The sequence below is a fragment of the Myotis myotis genome, unplaced genomic scaffold, assembly GCF_014108235.1.
Source record: "Myotis myotis isolate mMyoMyo1 unplaced genomic scaffold, mMyoMyo1.p scaffold_m19_p_5, whole genome shotgun sequence".
Classification (NCBI taxonomy): Eukaryota; Metazoa; Chordata; class Mammalia; order Chiroptera; family Vespertilionidae; genus Myotis; species Myotis myotis.
The window spans coordinates 95,535,644-95,554,458 of record NW_023416357.1 but is presented as its reverse complement, the minus strand read 5'-3'; positions in this window follow the sequence as shown (position 1 = coordinate 95,554,458).

The window sequence follows — 18,815 nt, the reverse complement described above, 5'->3', positions numbered from 1 at the left end:
CCATCCCCAGGGCAGTACTTGGTGAACATCAGCGTCCTTCCCGGCCACGAAGTGAAAGCTGTGATTGGACCGGAACTGGCATCTATTAGGTAGAATTAATTCTAATCTTCAATACTGACCAGAGCTCGGAGCATTTTTTTCTTCTTCCTGGAAATAAAATAATATTTTAATTCAGTTCCCCTTAGAAAATAAAAGTAGTTTCCTTGTATCCACCGGAAGCCACTAACCACACTTTCACACACAGAAAGCTTAGGAACAGCCCGCTGGTTTACCAGATGTCTCCATATAGTGCATTTACATCCCTGGGAAGTATATGAGCTTATGTAATTGCCTATATTTGTGACTTCTGTCTCTGGGTTGGAAGCCTGACTCTGCCACTCACAACCTCAAGGACCTCAGGAAATTTACTCATCTTCTCTGAGCCCGTTTCCTCACATGTAACATATAGATGATCACATGAGGTTACTATGAGATTGCAGTGAATTCATATAGAAAGCACGTGAAGCGAAATCTGACACGTGTCAAGTTCAACATCAATTTCAGTGATGATTGTTAATATGCTTAGCACAGTGCCTGGCGTGCAGTAAATATGTTCTCACGTTAGCTTTGACTGATTAACTTCTGCTGAAGTCCATTGGATAAGATCAGGAGCAGTGAGAATGGACAGGGCAGGTGGGGGCTGTGCTGATGACCAGTTTATAAAACCTGATGGTTTGGCCTTGCAGGCACTGATGGGGTGCTATCACTTTAAGGGAGGAAATCAAAGGATACTTTTCCTCTAAAGCAGTGGTTCTCAACCTTGGCTGCACATTAGAATCACCTGGGAATCTTTTTAAAATCCTGATTTCTGGGCCTCATCCTCCGGAAATTCTGTTTCTTTGTTACTAATGTTGTGGCCCCACCCATAAAAACGAAACAGAATTTCCAGAGGATGAGGCCCAGAAATCAGGATTTTAAAAAGATTCCCAGGTGATTCTAATGTGCAGCCAGGGTTGAGGACCACTGCTCTAAAGCCCACAAACAAGTGAGCATGTCAATGTTTTGAAAGGGAGCTTGAGATTTACACATTTCACGTGATATGACATGCACCTCACACGTGCAAGCCCATCTCCTCTTTGCAGCATACTCCCACAGTTATATTGAGTGTCTATCCAGAGGTTTTGGAGGTTTTTTTAAGCACTTGGAAATATTTGAGGCCTTTAAGCCAGAGTTTGGAGCGAAGGGTAGAGAAGAATCCTTATTTTTCCTCTGATAACTTATAGCTGGGCCTCCTCCCGAGAAATGAAATGGGAACAATTTGATAGCTAGTGTCAAGGGCAGGGCACTCCATCTGGTTGAAATTTTTCCCCAGCTTATAACTAGTAAATTAGCACATGCTTAGATCGCCTGGGATGTAATTCTCTTTAATGCCTGCTTTCTTTTGGCCTCTGAGTGGTTTGTCAAAGAGAAAATCGAAGATGCCAAAAGAACACTGCAGTTTGCTGGGTTCTGACTTCTTAAGACTCAGAGAACTAGGACCCGAGAGAGCTGTTTGTCCATTTCCAGAGCGGAAGCTGCAGCCTGGAGGGGCCGCCAGGCCACACAGTGGGTAAGTAGCCAGGACTGAGATTTGAACCCAGGACACTGTGGCCTCTGGGGCCAGGGCTCTTCTTTCTGATGCTTCGGAGTCTTTATTTATTGACTGTCCCACTCCGGGGGGATCATTGTCTAACAGCAGGGTGCTTATCTCGGCACAAAGCTTTCCTTCCAGGAGAAGAACCCGAGACCCTAACAACCTCTTTCCTGACACTGGCTGATACTGCCTTTGTGTGATGCCTGGAACTGTGGCAGCCGTCTTGCGGCCATGAGATAAGAATAAACCCTGTATGATGATGGCATATCAGAAAAGGGAAAGGACAGGAGCCTCTCGCATCATGCTCTGTAAGGTTTTAAACTTGGAGCCATCCAGAAGATCTCATGGCCTTGGATGTAGAAAACTGGGCTAGATCTTCCCTGTAAGACAGCCAGTAGGATAACTTTGATAGATTATAGAAGAAGTGACATATGCAGTGTAGTCTCTTTATATGCACACAAAGGGAGGTCTGGTCCATGTTTGACCAGGACAGTGCTACCCACGGTGGGGGTGGGGGTGGGGCAAATAGTATCTCTCTCTGTGTCTCTTTTTTTCTGAATGGAAGAAAAGCTTTCTCAGACTATCCTACAGCTGATTTAGTCTCAAGGCTTAATGATCAGGTTGATGTCACCTGCCCAGAGCACAGTATCAATCACTTGACAAAAGGAATGGAGTCTCCATGACTGCCTTAGATCAGTGGTCTTCACTGCTGGCTGCCCATTAGAATCACGTGGCACATCAGTTCTCCCCGTGGACTAGAACTCTTTCTCCTTGTCCCACATCTTACGGTCTTGAATCTGGAAAACTCCCCTCATGTTGAAAGGTAAATTTTTTATGTTATAAACCTGACTCTGTGATACCCAAATGGCATGTAACTCTTCATTGAGCATCTACAATGGGACAGACATTGTTCAGATCATTGGAGATGTTATTTTAGTGAGACAGGGAAGTCCTGGATCTCATGGAGTTTTATACTCAATTGAAGGGAAACGAAAGAGTAAACAGAAACCTAAAATAATTTTAGATGCTGTTACATGTCAGGAATAACCTAAAACAGACGAATTTCATAGAGAGAGACTGGAGATGGGGTGCCAATTTATATTGTCAAGAGAGGTCACTTTGAGACAGGGTCTCTGAGTTGCGGCCGAATGGCTAAAAGGCAACATAACATTCTTAGAAGAGGAAGCAGCATTCCTGATTAAAAATGAGCCTGGTGCGCAGCTGGTATGGCTCAGTTGGTTGAGCATTGTCTATGCACCAAGAGGCCACGGGTTAGATTCCCAGTCAAGGCACACGCTGGGGTTGTGGGTTTGATCCTAGTAGGGAGCATGCAGGAGGCAGCCGATTGATGATGTTCCTCTTTCATCGATGTTTCTCTCTCTCACTCCTTCTCCCTTTCTCTCTCTAAAATCAATAAAAACATATATTTTTAAAAATGAGCCTGGTGTGTTTGAAGAACAGTCATGAGGCCCAGGTTCCTGGGATGAGAGGGTGGTAGGGAGCCTGGTAGGAGATGAAGTCAGAGGTAGGAGCCTAATGTCCTAGAAATTATAGTGGGTTGAGTGGTGGCTTCTAAAATATATGTCCATCCAGAATCTGTAAATGTGACCTTATTTGAAAAATGGGCCTTTTCAGCTATCATGAAGTTGATAATCTTGAGATCATATCACCTTGGATTATGGTGGGCCTTACATCCAATGGCACATATCCTTTAAGAGAAAAGAGGAGGAGAAATACACACAGGACAGGGTGATATGGAGACTCAGAAGAGATTGAAGCGATGCATCTGGAAGCCAGAGGATGCCAAGGATTGCTGGCAGATGCTGGGAACTGGAGAGAAGCATAGAGAGGATTCTCCCTCAGAGCCTCCAGAAGGAACCAAACCTGACAGCACCTTGACTTTGGACTTATGGCCCCCAGAGCTGTGAAGGAATACATTTCTGTTGTTTCGTGTCATCAAAAATTGTGATAATTTGCTACAGCAGCCACAGAAAACTAATACAGAAGCCGTGACTCAGAGAGCCCTCCATCGTTCTGCTCTGAACTGGTGCTACATGTTGGCAGCCCATCCAGCCCCCGAGGAGCCATGCCAGGCTCCTACACACTTGTCCCCTCCCTGGAAACATCTGCCTCCTGATTCTGCATGTTCTAGGAAATGTATAAGAGACCATTATTGCGCTGCAACTCAATTCACTGGAATCCATGTGGCTTGAAAAGATTACATCTCCACGTTTGAAATTTTAGTTCAATTGTTGAGCATGCCTTGGCAGCCATCCTTGCAGTGAGCTGAAATTATCTTTCTGGTATCATCAAAATCCAACAGTAGCATTACTTGTGCTGGGTCCAACTCCAATGGCTTCAAATAATTATTAGCAATTGCTCATTATCTCTTTTGGAAGCCCTAAATATATACCTATTTTGTAAGACATTGGCTCAATGGGACTGGAAAGGATATGAGACTTTCTTTCTTGGGGTTGATGTGAACGAGGGCATTGTTCAGGAAAACTCAAGTCTGTGGGTGGGTGGATGCCAACTTGAAATACTGATCAGCTAAGCCAGCTGGGATATGAAGCCTCAGTTTTCAGATGTGAAGCCCAAAATAAGATGTGGGGAATAAGAAGGAAACTATTTTAATTTGTTCTCTTAGCCACCTAAGTGCCTTTCAGGGTTGCTTTCTCTGTATTTCTCTGACACCATCATCTCATACCTTAAATGTTCAGCTGATCTGGACTGATCTTGAAGACCATCTATGGTCAGCTGGCTGGGGCTGGCCCTCACCTACAGGACCTCACTTGCCAGTCCGGTGGTTGGCTGGCTATTGGTTGGGGCAGAGAGTGATTGGGTCACATGTCCCTCATCGGTCAGCAAGCTAGTCTGGGCTTCCTCACCTGGCAGTAAGTTTCCAAGAACAACAGCAGAAGCACACAGGGCCTCTAAGAGCTCGGCTCAGAATCGGCACATGCCGTTGCCTCCACCGCCATGTTTTTTTTACTAAAGCATGTCCTGAAGCCAGCCCATGTTCAAGGGGTCTGGAGGTCACCTCTGCCCTCAGGATCCCAATTCTCTGAGGCTGCCTCTGTTCCAGCCTTCACAGAACCAGTGTGGAATTCAGACCTTCCTGAAGTACAAGGGCAAACGTACACAGCATTTATGAATGTAATAAAGTTGACTGAATACAAAGACACCTGCACAAACAACTTTAAACTAGGAACATGCATATCCTTTTTCTTTTAAATGTCCATTCTCTCTTCAGAAAATTTCCACTAACCCATAACCTCACACAATATTTGTGACTCCTCATTCCTCTCCTTGTCTTCTCCCTACTCCTTCTTCTCAAGAGCTTTGTGAACCTTTCCCTCATCTTTCTATACAAGAAGAATCTCTCTCTCTCTCTCTCTCTCTCTCTCTCTCTCTCTCTCTCTCTCTCTCTCTCTCTCTTTCTCTCTGACACACACACACACACACACACACACACACACACACACAGCAGTATGCCTAAGCTCAAGCTCATATTTTACACCAAGTATCTTTCCAAAGTATTTTTTCAGACCCTAAAAGAAATTCATGGCCAGGCCTTAGAATAATATTTTCACTTTATATCTTCATAGAAAACTATCAGATAAGAAATACCCCAACATTTAAGTAGTGTCCGATTTTTATTTCTTCTTAAAAACAAACCTATATTTCTAACTAACTTTCAGTGGAAGACATATTACATCATTATATAAATATCCCGCCCTCGCCCCCCACAAAGAGTTTAAAACTTTATTTGTAGCCCACCCACACAGCAGTACTAACTGGTTATACTTAGACGCACAGAGCCTGGGCTCTTCCGACAATACATGGGCTCAGGAAGTAATATCTAACACATCTGGTTCTAGCCTCTCTTTCTGGAACAACTTCAAGGCCATTTTTTCCTGCTAAACATTGATCCTCACAGCTCAGAGAGGTTGAACAATTTTTCCAAGATCACACAGCTACAGAGAAGCAGAGCCAAGATTCAGACTCAAATGTCTGACTCCAAAGACAATGGTCATTTTGCTATTGCACATCTCCACCCAGAGAGCCAGAGGCTGGAGATTCAAGGAGCCTAGACTGTGGAGAGAAGAAATATAAAGAAGCTGGGAAACACTTGGCCAGGTATCATTTGTGGTTTTTCTCAGCGCTTACACTCTGTCATAATAGTGACAGTATAGGCATAGGAACATGCTGCTAGAGGAATGGGTAACTTTCACCTCCCTCCTTAGGCAACAAGCACATCTGAGAAGACATGCCCAGCATTCCTGAGCACCTCAGAAACACGTTATCTGTGCGAAATCATGCTGGGAATGACCTCGGGAACAATTACCTCTATCAAATCATGTGATTGGAACATGGCCTTATAAAAATGGATGTGATCAAGGCTCAATTTGGCAGTAGTCATTGGAGACACTAAATCATCAAACCTCTGTTAGAACCAGAGATGGGTCGCCATGGTTTTCTGCCTGGGAGGTTCTGATCGAGTCCCTCCACTCCCTTTCGGGAACAAAAAGAAAGTGAGCTCTGAATAATGTGTCTCCATCCATGTGCATATTGGTGATTGCGCACTGAATTCTAGGGGCAGGGAAACCAGCGATGCTCACAACAGACCCCTTCCCCAGCTTCTTCCTCCAGGCTTTGGGCTCTGTTTTACTTTGAAGGCAATGAACTAATGGAGGAGAGAGTGCTACTAGGCATGACCACTGGCTGACTTGCAAGCTGGTCCCAGGCCAGAAGGGAGGTTGTTTGTCATTGAACTTCCCATTGAAGCTCATTTTTATCTTAATCATTGTGTGTTCTGGCACAAACCATCATTCCTTCCCTGTCTCCTACTACAGGCTGGATCTGGAAACATTCCTGTAGTCCTGACCTGGTCAAGCATGCAACACAATTTCCTGTACTTGGTAGCTGTCACGCACTAGTACTTGTGACTGTCACCCCCTTGTCCTTCATAATTCCTTAGCACTTGTTAAAAATTATGAGCAGGTCCTGGCCAGGTAGCTCAGATGATTAGAATGCTGTCCCAATACCCCAAGGTTACGGGTTCATTCCCCAGTTCGGGCACATACAAGAAACAACCAATGAATGCATAAATAAGTGGAACAACTCTCTGTCTATCTATCTGTCTATCTATCTATCTCTAACCCATCTTGCAGCTGCCTAAGATATATCTTGTATGTCAATTCCCTTCATAACTCTACTAATTACTGCATTGGCGTGGCCAACCCCTTTATTCAGTCCTTCCCTGCCCTCTGCTTCCAGACATAGGTTTTCAGTCCTAACCTTAACTCTAATCATGTAAAAGAAGGTGATATAGTACAGTGGCTAGGAACTTGAATTGGACTACTTGGCTCCTTTGATCATTCATTTCACAAACAGTTATAATACACTTACTATGTGCCAGGTACTAGTGTAGGTGCAGTCCCTAAGCTAGGATCTTTGCTTTCATAATGTGTCAGGTCAAGTTGAGGGAGAAAAGAAATAATATATAAGCAAGAACATAGCAGATGGCGATAACTGATGTAAAGAAAGCAGAATAGGGCAGGAGATAGAGGTGGGGGTGGGCTGCTTTAACTGTAGTGGGGGAGAGGTCAGGGAAGACCTCTCTGTGGAAGTGACTTTTAAGCTAAAACCTGAAGATTGAGAATGAACCAGTGTGGGGATTTCTGGGAGTTGAATTTCAGGCAGACATTGCACTTACCAGTTGTGACCTTGGAAAGTTCCTTAACCTCACCAGGACTCAGTATTCTCAAGTACGAGATGGCGGTAACAAAAGGCCATTGTTAGAATTGCATGCCATGAGCCATAAGCCATAAACCATAGGAAGCCCAGCATGCTGGGTGAGGCTGAACCACAGGAAACTAATGAGAGCAGGATGGGAGTGATGGACATGGAGGGAAGCGGATGGAGTCTGAGAGAGGTAGGGTGGGGCTATGTATCGGTACGTGTGGGGCTGAGACAGAAAAATGACAAGAAGGTTCTCTGCTCCCTGTATTGAGCTTGAAAGATGGTGGTGGTGGCCTCTGCAATGGGGGCGGGGGGTGGTTGGTGGGACTAATCTGCAGGGTGAGCAAATGGACTTTGGGATGAGACCAGGTTTTAGTTGGGGCAGTGTTCACTCTAATATTACTGTTAGATATCCAAATGGAAGTGTTGAGTAAACAAAGGAAAATTACAAGTCTGAAGCTCTCAAGGGAGGTCTACAAGAAATATGAATTTGAGAGTCATCAGCTTACAGCTTGGATTGATGTCATGAGACTGAGTGGGGCCAGACAGAATACAGGCCGAAAGAACACATGGAGAAATGCAGATTGAGCCTTATGTGCTCTGTAACACACATGCACCATGGACAGTGAATGGGGGTCATGGCTATTTGAATTCTGTCTCTGCCCTTCACAACCTTTGTAACTTTGGGTGTTACCCCACCTCTCTGAACCACACTTCCCTTACCCATAAAATAGGAAAATGTCATATACATCCCAAAGTTTTTATGAGGACTGGCAATGAGGCAAGTTAATCCCCTTGGGCATGTCCTAAGGGCATTACACGTGGGTAGGCTTGGGGGCTGCTTTTCCTCCTAGACCCCACCCACCCATCTCCCAGCCTGTGTTCCCAACTCTGCACTTCCTTGATTCATACCACATTCCTTCCTCGTCTCATTCTAAACCCCCAGCAGCAAAAAGCAGTTCATTGATAACTCTCCGTGGGGCTTCTTTGATATCAGATTTTCCTCTACTTTCCTGCCTCCGAGTAATATCTGGCTCATCTGAGCAATCTGCAAACTTCTCATGTGGAAAAAAAAGACTATTTAGGATGAGCCACTTTCTAAGCTGCATGCTAATAAGTGGTGTTCTTATTGTTATTATATTTGCTTTCAAATCAGCAAGAATTCTGATTAGATTGTGTAGTCAGGGGACGGGAGACAATATTAGCCAGTGGTGTGAAGAAAATAAAAGCTATTCTTAGAAAATCTCTCTTTTAATTAAACCCTAATGCTCATTGGGTAGCTGATGATGTCAGTAGATAATCTTGACATGATGTCAGGAGTTGTCTGGAGGAGCTGGTGGACACAGGTGGGAATAAATGGTTGCACAGAGCAGAATGGTACCCATGCTCCTCTTGTGTAGGCCTTCTGCAACTATAACGCCCCTCAATCGGTGCTTCCCACGTGTGACCTGCACCAGTTGCTTCCTAAATATTGTGCGTGACCAAGGGGAAGATGACTAAGACTCGGGGTCCACACAAGTTAGGTTCAAATGTGGTCTTTTCCATTTCCTGTGTGACTCGGGCAAGAGAATGGTCACTCTAGATGTCCACATCCGCATCTATGGCATGAGGGAAATGATACCACTTGCCTCATAGCTTTGCTGTAAGGATTAAATGGGACACTCCTATAAAGGAACAAGGACTTCAGTTGCAATGTGGTGACTGCTCTATAAATGTCAGTTTTTATCATCTTATTTAATTATCATATTATGTAAGGCAGGTGCTAATATGATGCCTCAAAAGAGGAGAAAGTACTGACCTGACGAGGCAAAGAGACAAGTGTCTGACCTGGGATTTAATCATAGTCTTCCCTAATCGAGGCCAGTGTTCCTTCTGTTACACTGATCACCTTGACTCTGTGATGGAAAACCAGTGACCGACCACCATGACGACGTGTAACTGACTGAATGACAACATTCTAGGTGTGAGTGCGTAGATGGGCGACTGGACAGAGCAAAGAGCCATGACCAGCCTGAAGCCATGCCTGCTGCGTTCAACAATACACTTCCACATGTTCTGCTAATACTGGGGGAACTCCTAGAAATGTCACAAACTGGACCAGACACTGAAGTGAGTAAAAGTGGTGCATAAAAGGTAACTCAATGCTCTGTCCCCATGGAGCTTGCAATGGAGTTTAAAGGGCTGGTATAATGCAAATAATCACCAATAAATGCAAAATGACAATGAAGATCATTTCTACACTGAAAAGGTATAGGGTTCCTATTTTATATATATATACATACATCCTGGTTCCCTGACCTAGTCTGAGGGCTCTGAGAAAGCTCTCCTGGGTAATCATATCATTATGTAATAATAATTATTAATGCTTTTATAACATCACTTACTATGTGCCCCACACTGTTTTTGTGTTATGCTTTCATATTATCCTTATACCAGCCCTATTATATATCATTACTATTATGCCCATTTTAGAGATGAGGAAACTGAGACACAGAAAGGTTAAGTGATTTATTTTCCCAAGGTTACATGGCTAGCAAGTGGCAGAGCTGAACCAAAAGTTGGCTCCAGAGTTCATGGTCTTAACCATGTTGAGGTCTGAAGGGCACATAGGCATTAACTAGGCAAGGGATGGAGGTGGGAGTGCTCCTGGTAGAGGACGGGAGCACAGAGAGTGCTCAGGACTGAGTGCAGCTGGGCAGAGCTAGAGATCGGCAGAGCAGGACCCTGAAAGGCCTTCAGGCTATAGAATACATTTCAGTAGTTAGCCTAAGAAACATGCGCATAGGTGAAAAGTTTTTAAATGGAGAAATCACATTATTTGCTGTTTGGTAAAGAACAGGTGGAAAGAGTAGCAAAAGAAGCAGCAGGAGGCAAAGTTCGGAGGATTTCTTAATTGTCCAGGATGGGATGATAGCGGCCTGGGCTAGAGTGGTAAGGGTAGATGAGAGAAACACTGACGGATTAAAAAAACACAGGAGGCAAAACAAGCAGAACTTTGTGGTTCATTGGTGTTGGGGGTGAGGGAGAAGGAAGATTAAATGTCCAAAGAGAAAGGAAAAGACAGTTGACTACAGCTGGTCATCTAAAATGACTGCATAGGTTATTGCTTAACTGGGATAAAGCATAAATTCTTGCAATTGGGCCCCAAATACCCACTCTCCAAGAACATGGGAGGGATGTTATTGCTAATAAGAGCATGTGGCAGGGGGAGACCTTGGAGTCTGAATCAACTAGAAATATGGTATGAATCATCTGTGGGCACCAAAAAGACATATTATCTTGGGCTATTCCCCCAGTAAAAGGGGACACATATCCTTGTCTCAGAAGACACCTGGAGTATGATGCATGCAGTCCTGCACATCAGACATTTACGGAATTGACAGAGCCCACCCTGTCTTGATGGTGTCTGGGATACTGACAGGGAAACGTAAAACATTGTCTGAGCATTTATTTCACATCAAGAATTTGCTAGGCTCTTTACACACATAGCCTCTAATTCTTCTCCTGACCTTATAATATGTTAACCTGTTGACAGGAGGATGGCAGCTCAGATATTCAAGTGACCTGTTGAAGGTGGTGTAACTCATAAGAGACAGGAGAAATTTTGATTTGGGTCAGCCTGACCCAAATGGCCATGCTTTTCCCACTATACTGCACTGTCTCTCATGATGGAAGAGAAAGAGCTGATACAATGGGAAAATATTTAGCCTTGAAAATAAAGACTTGGTGGAACTCAATGTTTACTTTCTGATAGTTGCCTCAAATTTCTCATTGGTAAAATTAATAATAGTACCTACCTCATAGGGTTATTTTAGGTACCTATGAAGGACATAATGTGAGTAAAACACTCAGTCCTATGTCTGATGCATAGTCCATAAAAAAATGTTTTATATCATCATCATCATCATCGTCGTCGTCGTCATCGTCATCGTCACCATTGTTGTTGTTGAAAGGAAATCAAATTTATTCTAGGTGAGTCCAGAAGACAAGATGAGGACAAATGGGTAGAATTGATAGAGAATTTGTTTTGTCTCAATGGGGCTAGGGGTAGAGCTGACCCATAGTTCAAAGAACAGCCTCAGGAAGGGGTGAGCTCTTCATCACTGGAGCTGCCCAAATCTAGGCTAGACAACCACTTCTGAAAACGACATACGAAGGGCCTGCTCATCAAATTGAGTTATACAACCTCCAGTGGCCCTTTAAACTGAAAATCTGATTCTACCTCCTCCACCTGTTCTAAAGTGACAATTTTTGTTGTGACATGGAGTAAATCTAGGGCACCTGTTCCAAAAATAGCTGCAGAGTAAGGCAGGAGGAGGAGCTGGGGTTGGTGTACGTCACCTTCCCTTTGACTCACTCCTCTTGTATGTCACAAGGCCAGAGAGGAGCAGGGAACTGACGAGAGTTCTTCTGACCCATCCTTTGACTTGGTCAGGTCCCACCGCTCCATCTGGCTCTGGTAGACCCAGCTTTGTGGCTGCCCCAAAGGGACATGCACCCTAACTCTGGCAAAGGCATCACCCCAGGCACACCATTCTCTTTAAGGCGCTGATTTAGAACTTCAAGAAATCATCATATTGAAAGGAGGCTGGGCTTCTGCTCTTAAGAGCATAAGGCAAATTCATACTGGAGACCTCTGGAGGCCCTCTGTGGAGGATGAATTGACATGAAGCAAAATGAAAGCTCCTTTAAGACAGGGAATATATTTTATTCATCTTTGTGTGTCTCATAGTTTAATACAGGGCCTTGTACATAATACTGGTACACGCTCAATAAATATAGGAGGTAAAGAGCAAATATTTGAATGATGGAATCTAATTATTTGACAAATATGGATCTACTGTCTTTCAATTCAGCTTGGTATTTACAGTATAGGGGGAATTTGATACAATGTTAGTGAGTGGCTATAGGTTCAAGAGACATATCTAGGCTAGAAATAGTTTCCAAATTTTGAGCAGTACGATTGATACTTAAATTTCTATGGCCAGGGCTTAGATGGATGAAACATCTACCCACATGCAACAAAATATAAGAAACAGAAAAATAGTTGAACCACCTAAGATAAATAAGGTCAGCATGCTAGGTCCCCTCCTATAGTCAGCTTTTTCTCTCCCTTTCTCTCTCTCCAGCAGTCCTAGGGAGGAGGGCCCCGAGCAGTGAGAAACTGAGGTCCCTGCTCACAGTCATGTGCGTGAGCTTGGAGGAAATCCTCCAGGCCCTGTTAAGTTTTCAGATGATTGAAGCCCTAGTTGCCACCTTGACTGCAACTCATGAGAGACTCTGAGTCAAAACCACCAGCTAAGCTTCTTTCAAATTCCTCACCTACTTGAATGTAGCATGTGTTAATTGTTTTGGGACAATTGGTTTTGTAGCAACAGATAACTAATGCAATTTTCATTCCCATTTTTGGTTCTAAATTCTGTATTAGTGAGGGTCCAATCAGATAAGAATCAGTGGGAATAGATAGATAGATAGATAGATAGATAGATAGATAGATAGATAGATTTATTACATGGATTTGATCTCATGTAATTGTGGGAGCTGATAAAACAGCATCTGTAAGGCTGTTGACTTCATGTCTAATGCTGAAGATTGGAGTCCACAGCAAGGTCAGCAGGAAGGAAAGATTGATGTAAAGGGAATGAGAAGATCAAGGGCACTGTGGAACCCATGAGAATGAGGCTGGAACTTCTGATGACGGATTGGAGCCTGTGTCAATTCTCACTGCCTTCAACCAGATGAAATGATGTCCTGCTGGAGAAGTTGGCACCCTCTGTCATGGAGCCCAACACACGCCTGGTTTCAGAGCTGGAGAAGCTGAAGGGAGACCCAAGGGGAAGTGGAGCAGTTGGCCCCACCCCAATGAGTGGGCCAGCAGGTAAATAGCAACATGTATGTGCTACCCTGACCTTCCAAGCATAGAAACAAATGACTGCTTTCTCCCTCCAAAGCTCCCCCATATCTCTTGTGGCCCATCTTAAGTGGGAAGTTAACACAGCACAAACCCAGCATATTCTCTCAGGTGTTCTTATTTACATCCATGGTTTTAATTATAATCTGTGTCTTGGTGACTCCCAAATTATCTTTTTAAAATATATTTTATTAATTTTTTACAGAGAGGAAAGGAGAGGGATAGAGAGTTAGAAACATCGATGAAAGAGAAACATCAATCAGCTGCCTCCTGCACACCCCCTACTGGGGATGTGACTGCAACCAAGGTACATGCCCTTGACCAGAATCGAACCTGGGGCCCTTTAGTCTGCAGGCCAATGCTCTATCCACTGAGCCAAACCGGTTAGGGCCCAAATTATCTTTAACTCAATCATTTTCCTGTGCCCCACACAGCTCATTATTTTTTTTAAAACCACTTTATTGAGATGTGACTGACATGTAAAGAGCTGTATATATTTAATGTATAAAACTGGATGAGTGTGGGGATAAGTATACATGCATGAAACCATCATGACCACCAAGGCCATAGATATATCCATGACTTCCCAAAGTCTCCTGCCACTATTACTGTTGTTATTGTTGTTGTTGTTAACATAAAGTCTACCCTTTTAGAAAGTTTAAGTGTTCAATACAATATTTTTTAGCTATAGACTCTATGCTGTATAGGTCTTCAGAACTGATTTATCTTGCATAACTAAAACTTTGTGTCCTTTGACCAATATCTCCCCACTCCCCATCCCTAACCCACCATACTCCTGGTAGCCACCATTATACTCTCTGCTTCTATGCCTTTGATTATTTGAGATTCCACATGTAAGTGAGATCATGCAGTATTTGTCTCTGTTTCTATTTCACTTAGCATAATGTCCTCCAGGCCCATCCACGTGGTAACAAATGGCAGTAGTTGCTCCCTTTTTTAAGAACGAGTAATATTCCATTGTCTGTATATATACCACCTTATCTTTAACCATTCATTTACTGACAGACATTTAGGTTGTTCTCATATCTTAGCTATTGTGCATAATGCTGAAGTGAATATGGGAGTGCAAGTATCTCTTCACGGTCCTGATTTCAATTCCTTTGGATATTTACCCAGAAGTGGGATTGCTGGGTCATATGGTAGTTCTGTTTTTAATTTTGAGGAAACTACATACTACTGTTTTCCATAATGACTACCAATTCACATGCCCACCACAGTGTAACAGAGTTCCCTTTCTTCCACATCCTCACCAGCATTTATAATCTTTTGTTTATTAAAAATAATAGCCATTCTAACAGTTGTGAAGTGATATCTCATTGTGTTTGTTTTGCATTTCTCTGAAGATTATGGTGTTGAACATCTTTTCATGTGCCAGTCGGGTCACATAGACCATTATCTTTATAGGAAACTTCACAGTAGGGGAAAGTAGATATATTAAAGGGACAAATAACACGCTACACTGAAAAAGTGTCCAAAAAGTCACAGGAGCTCATAAAATGGAGCCACTAACTCTATTTGGGGAAACCCAAGAAAGAACCCACAGAGGTGAGTCAGGACTTAAAAGATAACTCTGTTTTAAATAAAGGATATTCATGAAGAGAAAACAGTATTTTTTAAGGACCCACTTGGGAGGTTACAAAGGTTTACTTTTGCTGGATCAGCATCTAAGTGCAAGAAAGGTGTGGGAGGTGAGGTTAGAGAATCAGTGACAGCAAGAACAGACCAAAAAATCCTTGTCAGGCATGTCAAATATTTTGATCTTTACTGTAGTCAATGGGGAGCCATTAAAAGACTCTCAGTTGGGGATATCATGATCCTAATTTTACTTTAGCACAATGACTGGGGCAGGTATATGGGGAAAGAAAGGTCAGTCAATATCGGCTGCAGGGAGACCTATCACCAGACTGTTACAATAATCCATGTGGGAGGAGATGAGAGATGGCAATCCAGCAGTGGGGATGGAAAGCAGGAGGCACGTAGGAGGATTCAGACAGGGAAATTCACCAAAACTGGGGGAGGGAGGGAGAGAGAGGAGTCAAAAAGACTGAGGATTTTGGCCTGGTGGGTGGAAGCCTATGATGCTCTCCTCTGAGGTAGGAAAGAAGAGACGCAAGTGCTGGTAGCAGGAGGAGAAGGGTACATTTTGTTTTGAATATGTTGAGTTTGGAGTGCCTTCAAGATATGCAAGAAGCAGCTGAAAATGAGTTTCTGTGTTATTATTTTTACTTACCTTATCTTTGATGAATAAATGGGAGCTTGATGATCCTGAGCTTTATTTTTTATTGCCAAATATCAAAAATGCCCCAAATCAGTGAAATGCTTTCAAGGTCTGAAGGCAATACCAATACTCACATGTCCTCCGCTGCAGCTTTTGATGGAAGGTGAGTTGTTAAGATGATGGGAGAGGATTCAGGAAGGTGTCAAATGTGGTTTAATCTATCATAGAGGATTATTATAAAGCCTCTTATGAATATTGATTGCACTGAAATAGCTCCCTTGTCACCATATTTATTGTTCTGCTGGTGTTTGTACATCTTGAAGTCAGTCAAATATTCTATGGGTCCATGAGCCAGAATAGGCCCCGACTTCTTTGTATTCCTCTGAGCATGCTATAGGGGCCACAGATAATCATCTTCTTCAGCCACAGCATTTTAACTTTCCAGGTAGGAGTCCATGGGCTTGTTCTTCATTGTGCTCAGTGATGGGGGCAGAGAGTGGGATCCAGGTGCTGGTTAATAGGGGATAACCTTCTCTTCCTTCTTTTTATTGCTGCATATTCTTATTCCTTGGATTCTGTTTTCATTAAAGGCCCCAAACAATCAAACTTAACAAAAGCAGTGAGAAAAGCTGATGCCACCAGGTCCTGGGGCCCAAGCCTCTGAAAGGATGACCAGAGTTTCTTATCTGCTTAGGAAGAAATGCAGGAGGAGGAGGCTGACATTTGGAACACAGGGCTGCCTGCAGTGCTGCTGAGTTAGGTAGGGCCAGGCTGCTCTTTCTTTCTCAGAGACAGATTGAGAGGGAGGCAAGAGAAGGAGAAAACTTCTGAGACACCCTGGCATGTCAGCGGGGGGTGGGAAATGGGAGAGAGTCGGACACTTCCTCAAGAGAAGATAAAGACTTTCAAATGGAAAGTCACAGCACAGTCTGCTCCTGGCTTCTGCCAGCACGCAGCCCCAATAGAAGTTTTTGCTGAACCAAGTGCATCAGTCTTTGCATATGCATCCTCAGAAATTTTAGCATTTTGGATATTCTGGAGGCAAAAATGTAAACCTAATAAAAATAAAAAAAGTGGACCTAGATTCTACCTCCTGTTTTAGGAGAGTAGTGAAGGCTTTGCACCTACTAGTACTTCCATGCAACTTTCAGCACCACGGAGAGCTCAGGAAAATAATCCTGGGTGACTTTCTGTTTCTTTAGGGAAAGGCCTAAACCATGATCTCTAATTCATGGACCATTCACATCCAGGGAAAGACAGCCTCTGTTCCCAGCACACCTGGGGGCAGATGTCATGAACTTCCTGCCGTTTCATAAGGCAGTTGTTTTTCTTTGACTACTAGAAGCCCGGTGCACAAAAATTTGTGCACTCGGGATGGGGGGGAGGTAAGTGGTCCCTCAGCCTGGCCTGTGCCTTCTCGCAGTCTGGGACCCCTCGGGGGATGACCACCTGTTGGCTTAGGCCTGCTCCCTGGGGGATTGGGCCTAAGCTGGCAATCAGACATCCCTCTGTCAGCCCAGCAGCCCTTGGGGGATGTCCACTTGCCAGCGGGGAGTAGACCTAAGCTGCAGTCAGACATCCTTAGCGCTGCTGAGGAGGCGGGAGAGGCTCCCACCACCACCCCTGTACTGGCAGCCATCAGCCATGTGGGAGCTCACTGACCACCAGAGGGCAGCTCCTGCATTGAGCGTCTGCCCCCTGGTAGTCAGTGTGTGTCATAGTGACCAGTTATTCTCAGTCTTTCTGCTGTTAGGGTCAGATAGAGGCCTGGTGCATGGGTGGGGGCCGGCTGGTTTGCCCTGAAGGGTGTCCCGAATCAGGGTGGGGGTCCCGCTGGGGTGCCTGGTCAGCCTGGGTGAGGGACTGATGGCTGTTTGCAACTGGTCATACCCCCTTCAGGGTGGGGGTCCCCACTGGGGTGCCTGGCCAGTCTGGATGAGGGGTTGAGGGCCGTTTTCAGGCTGGCCGGTGACTGAAGCTCCCAGCCTCTCCTTTTTTTTCTTTTTTCTTTTATTCTGGGATTTATTTACCTTCTATAATTGAAATTTTGTTGCTGCTCCAGCTCCGAGGCCACAGCCAGCTGAAAGCAGGTATCTGGGGTTTGTTTAGCTTCTATAATTGCAACTTTGTTGCTTAGAGTGAAGCTCAGAGCCCGGCCACAGCAGGGAAGAAGCTTGGCTTCCTCCATCACTGGAGCAAGCAAGCCTCCTGCTCGCTTCAGCTGCATGGCTGCCATCTTGGTTTGTAGGTAATTTGCATATCTCACTGATTAGCCAATGGGAAGCGTAGTGGAGGTATGGTTAATTTAATTTCAATCTTTGTCTATTATTAGATAGGATACCCTGAGTACAACTTCTACATTTTGGAACTAAAAAAAGTGCAAACAGAGTTATCTTTTGTATTGTATGGTCAACCATGCCTCTGCACAAGCCTATGAAGAGGGAAGAGTTGGAGCTGAAAATTCTCATTTTACAGATATGCATGAGAAGACTATGAGAAGGATCAGAGGTTTGGAGAGACTAGCCAAAGTTCACAAAGCTAGGATGTGGTCAAGAACCTAAGACATTCTGGCTCCTCTTTCTGCTACATGTTTATTTAAAAATATGAATGGAGCATTTACAGTGGATAAGGGATTAGGGACACAGAGGACGTACCTGCCTTACTCTATTGCAGTGGTTCTCAACCTTCTGGCCCTTTAAATACAGTTCCTCATGTTGTGACCCAACCATAAAGTTATTTTCGTTGCTACTTCATAACTGTAATGTTGCTACTGTTATGAATCGTAATGTAAATATCTGATATGCAGGATGGTCTTAGGTGCCTCTGTGAAAGGATCGTTCAACCGCCAAAGGGGTCGTGACCCACAGGTTGAGAACTGCTGCTCTATTGGAACCTAGGTAACACTGAGCATAGAACTAGAAATAAAAGATCACGGGATGTGGATTCCAGCTGACCCACGCTCACCCTGACTCCTGCTTCACAAGGGCCTGAACCACTTCAACTCTCTGACTCTTGGTTTCCAAATATATAAAAGGGAGATTATAATCCCTGCCACATAGAAGTGTTCTAAAGTTTTCTAAAGGGCTCTTTACAAAAATGGGTTAATTTAATGAACTTTGACAAATTTCATCAGCGTTCTTAGAAAAGAAGGTAAATGATCCCAATCGGTCCATTTCTAGCAGAAGACTACAGTCTTCTAAGAGAAACATTTTTTTTTTATTTTATCCTCAGAATTATAGCAAATTTGACTGGTAAGTCAGAGATTTTCTCTCTCATGAGACCATAACTGCCTGTGAATTAAATTTGCT